This window comes from Schistocerca gregaria, unplaced genomic scaffold, assembly GCF_023897955.1.
Source record: "Schistocerca gregaria isolate iqSchGreg1 unplaced genomic scaffold, iqSchGreg1.2 ptg000397l, whole genome shotgun sequence".
Lineage (NCBI taxonomy): Eukaryota > Metazoa > Arthropoda > Insecta > Orthoptera > Acrididae > Schistocerca > Schistocerca gregaria.
In genome coordinates, this window is record NW_026061836.1 from 2,320,128 (window position 1) to 2,330,726 (window position 10,599).

Here is a 10,599-nt window from a genome sequence, read left to right on the forward strand (position 1 = left end):
TTGCTGAGCAAGCAGTAAAGGAAACAAAAGAAAACTTCGGAGTAGGAATTAAAAACCATGGAGAAATTGTATTATAATGAACAATATGGTCTTTTAATTTTTGAAATTTGCCCGCAAAACCTGTCTTTCAAAATTTTTCTAAAAATTTCACTATTAATATATTATTCATGAAAAATTGTCAGCTTGTTGGAAAATAGTGGAAATGCATGTAAGAAATGTTTTGTGTTTTACCGTTAATATAACACAACTTAGGATAAGGGTCATATAAATAGATCAGTTAACATGGTGGAGATGGAAGATACGTTCTCCCCGTGAATATTGTGTTTAAAAACAAATGAATATTTTCAAATCAACAGCTCATTTCATGAAGTCATAACTAGAAGTGAATAATCTCCACAAAAATTGGTAAGTTAATTATTTTGGTGCAAGAAAGTCTCCATCATTAAGGAGAACGATGTTTTCAATAACTTGCCGGCAGCCATAAAAAGCTTTACTACTGACAGATTTCAGTTTACGAGGAGCCTAAAGGATTTCTTGCTAACCATCTCTTCCGACACCATTAATGAATTGAATTACTTAGTAGAACAAGCGCGCGCGCGCGATTGAGTGTGTGTGTGTGTGTGAGAGAGAGAGAGAGAGAGAGAGAGAGAGAGAGAGAGAGAGAGAGAGAGAGAGAGAGAGAGAGAGAGAGAGAGAGAGAGGGGGGGGGGGTCAAATAATACGTGTACTATCAGAAGTGTGACCAAATTTTCATTCCTCGTTCATGATCAGTCCATTTGCGGTCTGTGGATAATAAATTAGCATATTATTTTCCCATTGAGTATCTCCCCATTATGGATCAATTTCAATGGAAAGTACATATAATCTAACCCTCTTGTCTGCCCCACTTCTGTTGAAGGTTACACATGAGACAAATACCTTGTTGTTGTTGTTGTTGTTGTTGTTGTTGTTGTCTTCAGTCCACAAACTGGTTTGATGTAGCTCTCCATGCTACTGTATCGTGTGGAAGCTTCATCTCCCAGTACCAACTGCAACCTACATCCTTGTGAATCTGCTTAGTGTATTCATCTCCTGGTCTCCCTCCTCGATTTTTACCCTTCACGTTGCCCTCCAATATTAAATTGGTGATTCCTTAATGTCTCAGAACGTGTCCTACCATCCGACCCCATCTTCTATTCAAGTTGTGCCACAAAGTTCTCTTCTCCAGTATCCTATTCAATACCTCCACATTAGTTATGTGATCTACCCATCTAATCTTCAGCATTCTTCTGTAGCACCACATTTCGAAAGCTTCTATTCTCTTCTTGTTCAAACTATTTATTGTCCATTATTCACTTCCATACGTGGCTACACTCCATACAAATACTCGGAGAAAAGACTTCCTGATACCTAAAGCTATACTCGATGTTAACAAATTTTTCTTCTTTAGAAACACTTTTCTTACCATTGACAGTCGACATTTTAAATCACTCCTAATGCGTAATCCCAGATAATTTATGGAATTAACTGCTTCCAGTTGCTGACCTGCTATTTTGTAGCTAAATGATAAGGGACCTATCGTTCTATGTATTCGCATCACATTACACTTGTCTACATTGAGATTCAATTGCCATTCCGTGCACCATGCCTAAATTCGCTGCAGCTCCTCCTGCATATCAGTACAATTTTCCATTATTGCAACCTCTCGATACACCACAGCATCATCTGCAAAAAGCCTCAGAGACTTTCCGATGTCACTCACCAGGTCATTTATGAATATTGTGAATAGCAACGGCCCTATGACACTCCCGTGCGGCACACCTGAAATCACTCTTACTTCGGAAGACTTCTCTCCATTGAGAATGACATGCTGCGTTCTGTTATCTAGGAACTCCTCGATCCAAGCACACAACTGATCTGATAGTCCGTATGCTCCTACTTTGTTAATTAAACGACTGTGGGGTACTGTGTCAAACGCCTTGCGGAAGTCAAGAAACACGGCATCTACCTGTGAACCCGTGTCTAAGACCCTCTGAGTCTCGTGGACGAATAGCGCGAGCTGGGTTTCACACGGCCGTCTTTTTCGAAACCCATGCTGATTCCTACAGAGTAGATTTCTAGTCTCCAGAAAAGTCATTATACTCGAACATAATACGTGTTCCAAAATTCTACAACTAATCGACGCTAGAGATATAGGTCTATAGTTCTGCACATCTGTTCGACGTCCCTTATTGAAAACGGGGATGACCTGTGCCCTTTTCCAATCCTTTGGAACGCTTCGCTATTCTAGAGACCTACGGTACACCGCTGCAAGAAGGGGGGCAAGTTCCTTCGCGTACACTGTGTAAAACCGAACTGGTATCCCATCAGGACCAGCGGCCTTTCCTCTTTTGAGCGGTTTTAATTGTTTCTCTATTCCTCTGTCGTCTATTTCGATATCTACCATTTTGTCAACTATGCGACTTCAAGAGAAGGAAGCACAGTGCAGTCTTCCTCTGTGGAACAGCTTTGGAAGAAGACATTTAGTATTTCGGCCTTTAGTCTGTCATCCTCTGTTTCAGTACCATTTTGGCCACAGAGTGTCTGGACATTTTGTTTTGATCCACCTACCGCTTTGACATAGGACCAAAATTTCTTACGATTTTCTGCCAATTCAGTACATAGAACTTTACTTTCGAATTCACTGAAAGCCTCTCGCATAGCCCTCCTCACACTACATTTCGCTTCGCGTAATTTTTGTTTGTCTGCAAGGCTTTGGCTATGTTTATGTTTGCTGTGAAGTTCCCTTTGCTTCCGCAGCAGTTTTCTAACTCGGTTGTTGTACCACGGTGGCTCTTTTCCATTTCTTACGATCTTGCTTGGCACATACTCATCTAACGCATATTGTACGATGGTTTTGAACTTTGTCCACTGATCCTCAACACTATCTGTACTTGAGACAAAACTTTTGTGTTGAGCCGTCAGGTACTCTGTAATCTGCTTTTTGTCACTTTTGCTAAACAGAAAAATCTTATTACCTTTTTTAATATTTCAATTTACGGCTGAAATCGTCGTTGCAGTAACCGCTTTATGATCGCTGATTCCCTGTTCTGCATTAACTGATTCAAATAGTTCGGGTCTTTTTGTCACCAGAACGTCTAATATATTATCGCCACGAGTCGGTTCTCTGTTTAACTGCTCAAGGTAGTTTTCAGATAAAGCACTTAAAAATATTTCACTAGATTCTATGTCCCTGCCACCCGTTATGAACGTTTGAGTCTCCCAGTCTATATCCAGCAAATTAAAATCTCTACCCAGAACTATAACTTGGTGGGGAAATCTACTCGAAATATTTTCCAAATTATTCTTCTGGTGCTGAGCCACAACAGCTGCTGAGCCTGGGGGCCTATAGAGACATCCAATTACCATGTCTGAGCCTGCTTTAACCGTGACCTTCACCCAAATCATTTCACAATTAGAATCTCCGTCAATTTCCTTCGATACTATTGCACTTCTTATCGCTATAAACACGCCTCCCCCTTTACTGTCCAGCCTTTCTCTGCGATATACATTCTAATCGGAGTTTAGGATTTCATTACTGTTTACATGTGGTTTCAGCCAACTTTCTGTCCCTAGTACTATATGGGCGTTGTGACCGTTTATTAATGAGAGCAGTTCTGGGATCTTTCTATAGACGCTCCTGCAGTTTACTATTAGCACATTAATATTGTTATTCCCTGTCGCATTTTGCCTACTCCTGCCTTGCCGCGTCTCAGGAGGCGTCTTGTCGGGCCTAGGGAGGGAATTCTCTAACCTAATAAAAAGCCCATGTAAACTCCACACGTACTCCGCTACCCTCGTAGCCGCTTCCGGCGTGTAGTGCACGGCTGACCTATTCAGGGGGACCATACATTTCTCCACCCCATTGCGGAGGTCGAGAAATTTGCACCCCAGCTCTCCGAAGAATCGTCTGAGCCTCTGGTTTAAGCCTTCCACTCGAATCCAAACCAGAGGACCGCGATCGGTTCTGGGAACGATACTACAAATAATTAGCTCTGATTCCACCCCGCGAGCGAGGCTTTCCGCCTTCACCAACTCCGCCAACCGCCTGTACGAACTGAGGATGACCTCTGAACCCAGACGGCAGGAGTCATTGGTGCCGACATCAGCAACAATTTGCAGTCGGGTGCACCCAGTTGCTCTCTAGCGCCGCCGGTAGGGCCCCCTCCACATCTCGGATGAGACCCCCCCGGCAAGCACACAGAGTGAACACTGGCCTTCTTCCCCGACCTTTCCGCTATTTCCCTAAGGGGCTCCATCACCAGCCTAACGTTGGAGCTCCCAATAACTAATAAACCCCTCCCCCCGTGTGCCTGCTCGGACCTTGCTGAAGGAGCAACCACATGTCCATTCACAGGCAGAGCGGGCGATGCCACACGGCCAGCCTCCACATTGACCCTCCGCCTCGTGCGCCGCGAACGCCGCTGAACCCGCCACTCCCCTTGGGGAGAGGGTGGCCAGCCGCGCCCGGTACCCGCGAAAATGTCTCGACAGCAGGGACAGTGGGTGAAGCATCTAACACCTGGGGTGCACCATGCGACGCACTAGACTCCCCACTGCCGCTACACTCCGAGGCAGCAAAAGCAAAAACACACGGAAAAAGAAGTGACAAGTAAGAAAAATACAGTTACAACTTAAATTAAGGTAGCTCGCTGCACAGCAGACGTGAAGCAGACGGCGGTTAGGGCGACACATGAACTTACAACATAAAAGTAATAACAGATAAAAATACATGTTCATGAACCTGAGAGAAAATCAGTCCATAAGTTTAAGCAAACGCTATCAGCAGTACAATGAGAATCAGCTTAATTTTTCAATTAACTCCTCGACAGAATAAAAGGAGTGACCCATGAGAAAACACTCCAGTTTCGATTTGAAAGCGCGTGGATTACTGCTAAGATTTTTGAATTCGAGTGGCAGCTTATTGAAAATGGATGCAGCAGTATACTGCACACATTTTTGCACAAGAGTTAAGGAAGTCCGATCCAAATGGAGGTTTGATTTCTCCCGAGTATTAACCGAGTGAAAGCTGCTTATTGTTGGAAATAAACTAATATTGGTAACAAGAAACGACAATAAGGAATATACATATTGAGAGGCCAATGTCAAAATACCCAGACTCCCTGAACAGAGGTCGACAAGAGGTTCGTGAACTCACACCAATTTTTGCCCGAACCTCTCGTTTCTGAGCCAAAAATATCCTTCTAGAATGGGAAGAGTTACCCAAAAACATAATACCATACGACATAAGTGAATGGAAATAAGCAAAGTAGACTAATTTACTTGGCGAAGTATCACTCACTTTCGGTACCGTTCGAATAGTGAAAATGGCAGTATTAAGTCTTTGAACAAGATCCTGAACGTGGGCTTTCCACAACACCTTACTATTTATTTGAACACCTAGGAATTTGAACCGTTCAGTTTCACTAATCATATGCCTATGCTGTGATATTAAAACGTCAGGTTTTGTTGAATTGTGTGTTAGAAACTGTAAAAACTGAATCTTACTGTGATTTAACGTTAGTTTATTTTCTACAAGCCATGGACTGAGGTCATGTACTGCACTACTTGAAACGGAGTCAATGTTGCACACAACATCCTTTACTACCAAGCTAGTGTCATCAGCAAACAAAAATATTTTAGAGTTACCCGTAATACTTGAGGGCATATCATTTATATAAATAAGGAACTATAGCGGCCCCAACACTGATCCCTGAGGAACCCCCTCCCCCTTGACAGTACACCACTCAGATCCCCCACCACACTGTATTACGTTCCCCCATTCCTGTAGATCGTTCCCTAATGCTCTTCCTGAAACACTGTACAACTTCTGATTCTGTCAGTTCTTTCAGGTCCCATCTCCTTAAATTCCCACGTTTTTCCAGTTTCTTCAGTTTTAATCTACAGTTCATAATCAATATATTGTGATCAGAGTTCACATTTGCCCCTGGAAATGTCATACAATTTAAAATATGGTTCCTAAATCTCTGTCTTACCATTATATAATCTATATGAAATATTGCAGTATCTCCAGGTCTCTTCCACGTATACAACCTTCTTTCATGATTTTTGAACCAAGTGTTAGTTATGATTAAGTTATGCTCTGGGCAAAAGCCTACCAGGCGGCTTCCTCTTTAATTTTTTACCCCCATTCCATATTCACCTACTATGTTTCCTTTTCTTCCATTTCCTACTGTCGAATTCTAGTCACCCATTAATATTAAATTTTCATCTCCCATCACTATCTGAATGATTTCTTTTATCTCATCACACATTCCATCAATTTCTTCATCATCTGAGGACTACTTTTACGACTTTGGTAGGCGTGGGATTCGTGGCTATCTTGGCCACAACAATGCGTTCAGTATGCTGTATGTAGTAGCTTACCCGCATTCCTATTTTTATTAATTATTAGACCTACTCATGCATTAGCTTCATATTAGCCTTCCTAATACTTAAATCTATATCGGATGTTAACAATGACGCCGGTGGATGGACTATCACGAAATTACTGACCGTCGAGAATGTCACAAATATAACCGACAAGCTAATGGGCCCTTCACAGGAAAAGGTTTTTTGCCAGAAAACGGGGAAAAACTGAAACCCAGGAAATGAGTAAAAAAGTGTATATTCACTAACAAAAAAAATAGTGTACGCACACAACTTACACAACAATAGTCTGGGATTACTCTATTACGTAATACAGTTTTTGTGACTGTATCTTGCAGCTTTAGTTATTTTTAATTAAAAGAGGCTTTAAAAGGACAGAAAGAACGTGTTGGACTACGCTAGAGATCGTTCTGTTAGCACAGTCTTTACTTTGTAATCACTTTCGTTGACTTCGGCAACTCTCAACAGAAATCTCCAACCTAACCGAGACAATGTGCTACGATACAGCCGAGATCATGACAAGAGAATGGGCTACATCACACTCGAAGTAAATGTATATAGGTAAGGATCCCCATGACCTGTATACGTCTGTTATAAAAAATCTCCAAGCCACTCTCCTCAAATAGACCGCAATCTTCTCTTGACCTTCAACTGTTACTATTTCAGAATTGAAAACCAGATTCAAAGAAAATTTGGCTACAAGGCACAAAACTAGAAAAATAAAAATAATAAAAGTGAGAACGTGAAACATGTTAGCAATAACCATAAACAGGAGATTTTACAGAAAATAAAATTGAGAAAGGAAATTATTAATATTATCGACCGTTTAGGAACTCTAGGCTACGAAAGGGATGAAAACACATATCGAATAAGTGGTGGAAGAGTTAGTGTGTTTTAAGATTAAATCCAAACAAGAATTAGAGAAAAACATATCGACGCAAGGCCTCTATTACGAAAAATTGCTAAATCTCGAGACAAATTGTGTCCTTCTGTATTTGATGAAATGTTTTGGCCCCTAGTACGGATGAAACAGTATCTGCAATATCAACAGGAACTTCGGACATGTGTTTCATATTTCATCCAAGCCTGCAGTCTATAAATATTTAAACAAAATACTATAACAAAATACCACCACAGGGGAATTACTTACGGAGTAGTTCTTGGTAAAGAAACACAGGACACAATTACGTATGTGGGCTTAATACGAAGTACAACTGTGTTTATAAATCGCTATAGTTGCCTTGGACTAACGACGAGCGAATATCAATATAACCTGTACGCTTTTCAAAGCTGTTATCCATGAAAAAGCTAAACCACGTATCGCGAACAAAATACTATTTAACACCGAAACAATGATATTAGCTGACAATGGGCACAGACTTTAGTCAATGGGCACTGTTGAAAATTTGTGCCAGACCAGGATTAGCACCCGAGTCCCCTGGTTACTAGGGAGAGGCAATGATCACTGTGTCCGAATTACACAGTGGTCAACAGAATATCACGAACTGCCCGAGCATGCCGTTCGTTAGATCCAAATTCTCAATTTCTCCATAGACTGCTAATGCACTGCTCCTTGAACATAATCCTCCTCCCCTTAATTATACAGTACATGGCCAAAAAAACAGACACCGAATATATGCAAACTTGGCCTTACGAACATTGCAGACGTCGTCTATGTAACACACGTCAAACTTCAAAGAATTTACCAATTCGTTGCATTGTTTACTATAGACCACAAATCAAGTAACGTAAAAAAAAGCACTGCGTCTATTGAGATCATGATTCAGAGTTTAAAAAAAACTAATAAGTCGCCTACATATTACAGTTGCTGCCAAAAGAGGAGAACCATTATTTTCCCACAAAAGGAAATATAGTTAAAATGACGCTTCTATTTCGGTTAGTTTATGCGGTTACTAAAATTTGCCGTGAAAGTTACATAGTGGACTCTACCCTCCCCCCACCAGAAACGTAGTTATCGTGGCTGTTGTGAGACTTTTGTACACAGTTAGAGAAAGTGTGTTAAATGTGGCGCGGACGGAAACACTAGGCTACGCTACAGGGCAATCTGCTCGCACAACGTTTAGTCGGCATTCATAATCGTTGGCGTAAACAACTCTCAATCAAATTACCACCTTCCAACCTAACTTAGATCTCGGGCTACACTACCAATCGGCCTGTCATCACAACCAAATATTCATTGAGTGGGGGTGGGGGGATTTCCTGTATCTCTAGGAAAAACTGTCAGTTTTGTCAGACTCAACAGCAAGATTTACCAATGGTAAACACTTTTTAGACGGCTCGTAATTTTAGAATAGTCCTCTTCGTCTTACTTGGCATAAATTGTTCGCTTGCGTCCCAGCAGCTAGCTCCCTCAGTGTCTGCTTCTGCCATCGCACCACGCCAGTCTGCTGTTGTCCTAGCAGACCGAACGCACCGCACATCCGACACCTTCGGAACCACTCACTGGCCAGTTAGCAACTGAGCGGAACACTGTTTACATCGTGAAAGGAAAACTATGCAAAGATGTACACTTAAATGGCACGACTGAGTAGCACACACACAGTAATATCTGAGGAATGTCCTTCGACACGCGCAGAACGAAAGTCTTCTCGCGAACGTACAGCGTCTCTGAAAAAAAATCTCGTGACTATATTCCGGCGTTACGGCCAGGTTCTCATACAAATGAGCAAAAAAGGGTAAATTTGAAATTTTTTTTGAGACAATGAAAATACATTCGAACGATCTGTTTGGGAATTACGAGTGACAATACTATGAGCTTAATTTTAGATTTTCAATAAAAAATGGCGCCCGTAATTATGATTTGATCAAGGGCTTGCGAGACTGGAGTACGCAGAGTGCGTGCAGTGTGGCACCTCAGATGTTACCTGAATTCAAAAATGGGAAACATCAGTTGATACTACATTATTTCTCTGAACTTGAAAATGGATAACATCAGTCGATAATACATAAAATTAATGGGAGCGCATACCTAACCGCAATGAAACAACCTTAAATTTAACGATACAGTGCTAATTCGAACTTTGAGTTCGATTTTGAGGGGTTTGTTTCACTCCTTATGCCTACACAAAAATTAGTTAATATTAACAAATGTCATATTATAGCTATAAGTTCCTAAGAAAAGTGTTTACTTTTAGGGGTCAGAGGTAGAAGTTAAGAGATCGAACCACTTTTAATTTATGCTGCATGCCGTTCTGAGAAAATCGTTACTCGAAAAAAAAAGTGTTCAAAGTTTAGGGAAAACATTTAGTTATATTATTACTTCGATTTGCATGAACTGAGTGTTACACATATATTCTTAATGTCGCTGAAAACGAATCTGAAGTCAGATTTTCAATATTCAAAACAGCTAATCCAATACGGAGGGCAAACGATTGTTTTGACCAATTTTTACCAAAAATGTATTTTCGTTATTTACGTTTAGTCTGCAATTCAAGGAGTATTTATCAGCCCTTCCTCTACCTCTGATTGTTCCTAGACAGCAACTTCCTGTTCTTCTTGGCAGGAAAAGCCGATCTGTCTAAGCTGGATATGCAGCACTCGGCAGCCTGCACTTGATATTCGTCCGTATTTTCGGTGAGTATGTTTGCATGCATTCTGCAGTATGAATCCTTTTGAGCAAGTGCGACACGGGACGAGTTATCATCTACATCTATATGGATACCCTGCAAAACACATTTAAGTGCCTGGCAAAGGGTTCATCGAATCACCTACACAACTGATAATTAATTGTTGATATACTTCGATGGGGACAGCTGAAAAGTGTGCCGCTACTGGGACTCGAACCCAGGATCTCCTGCTTACAAGGCAGACGCTCAGTCCATCTGAGCTATCGAGGGCACAAATGAACAGCACGACTGCAGGAATTTATCCCTCGCACGCTTCCCGTGAGACTCACACCCCGAACCGCCCACAATCCGATTACGTAATGTACTTAATAGGTATTTGTCCATCCACTCATTACTGGCTCACACTAAGGTGACGATTCCCGTAAGATTTCCGGTAGCCTGTGCGCATTCGCACAGACGAAGGTCAATGGCTGGGTGACGTTTAACCATAGATATGAAGATAGTAACTGTTCTAGAAAGAACAGGCGCCACTGACGACCGTGCAGCTCTTCTAGAATACATGATAGACCGGCCGATGTGGCCGAGCGGTTGTAGGCACTTCAGT

The 10,599-nt window shown here is 41.6% G+C and overlaps 1 non-coding gene across 1 annotated transcript; it reads right to left on the minus strand.

The window, feature by feature from the left end:
* Window positions 1-10,191: 10,191 nt before the first annotated feature.
* Trnat-ugu (transfer RNA threonine (anticodon UGU)) lies at window positions 10,192-10,266 on the minus strand. The gene has a single exon. It is a non-coding gene; the product is annotated as a tRNA-Thr (tRNA).
* Window positions 10,267-10,599: the final 333 nt, after the last annotated feature.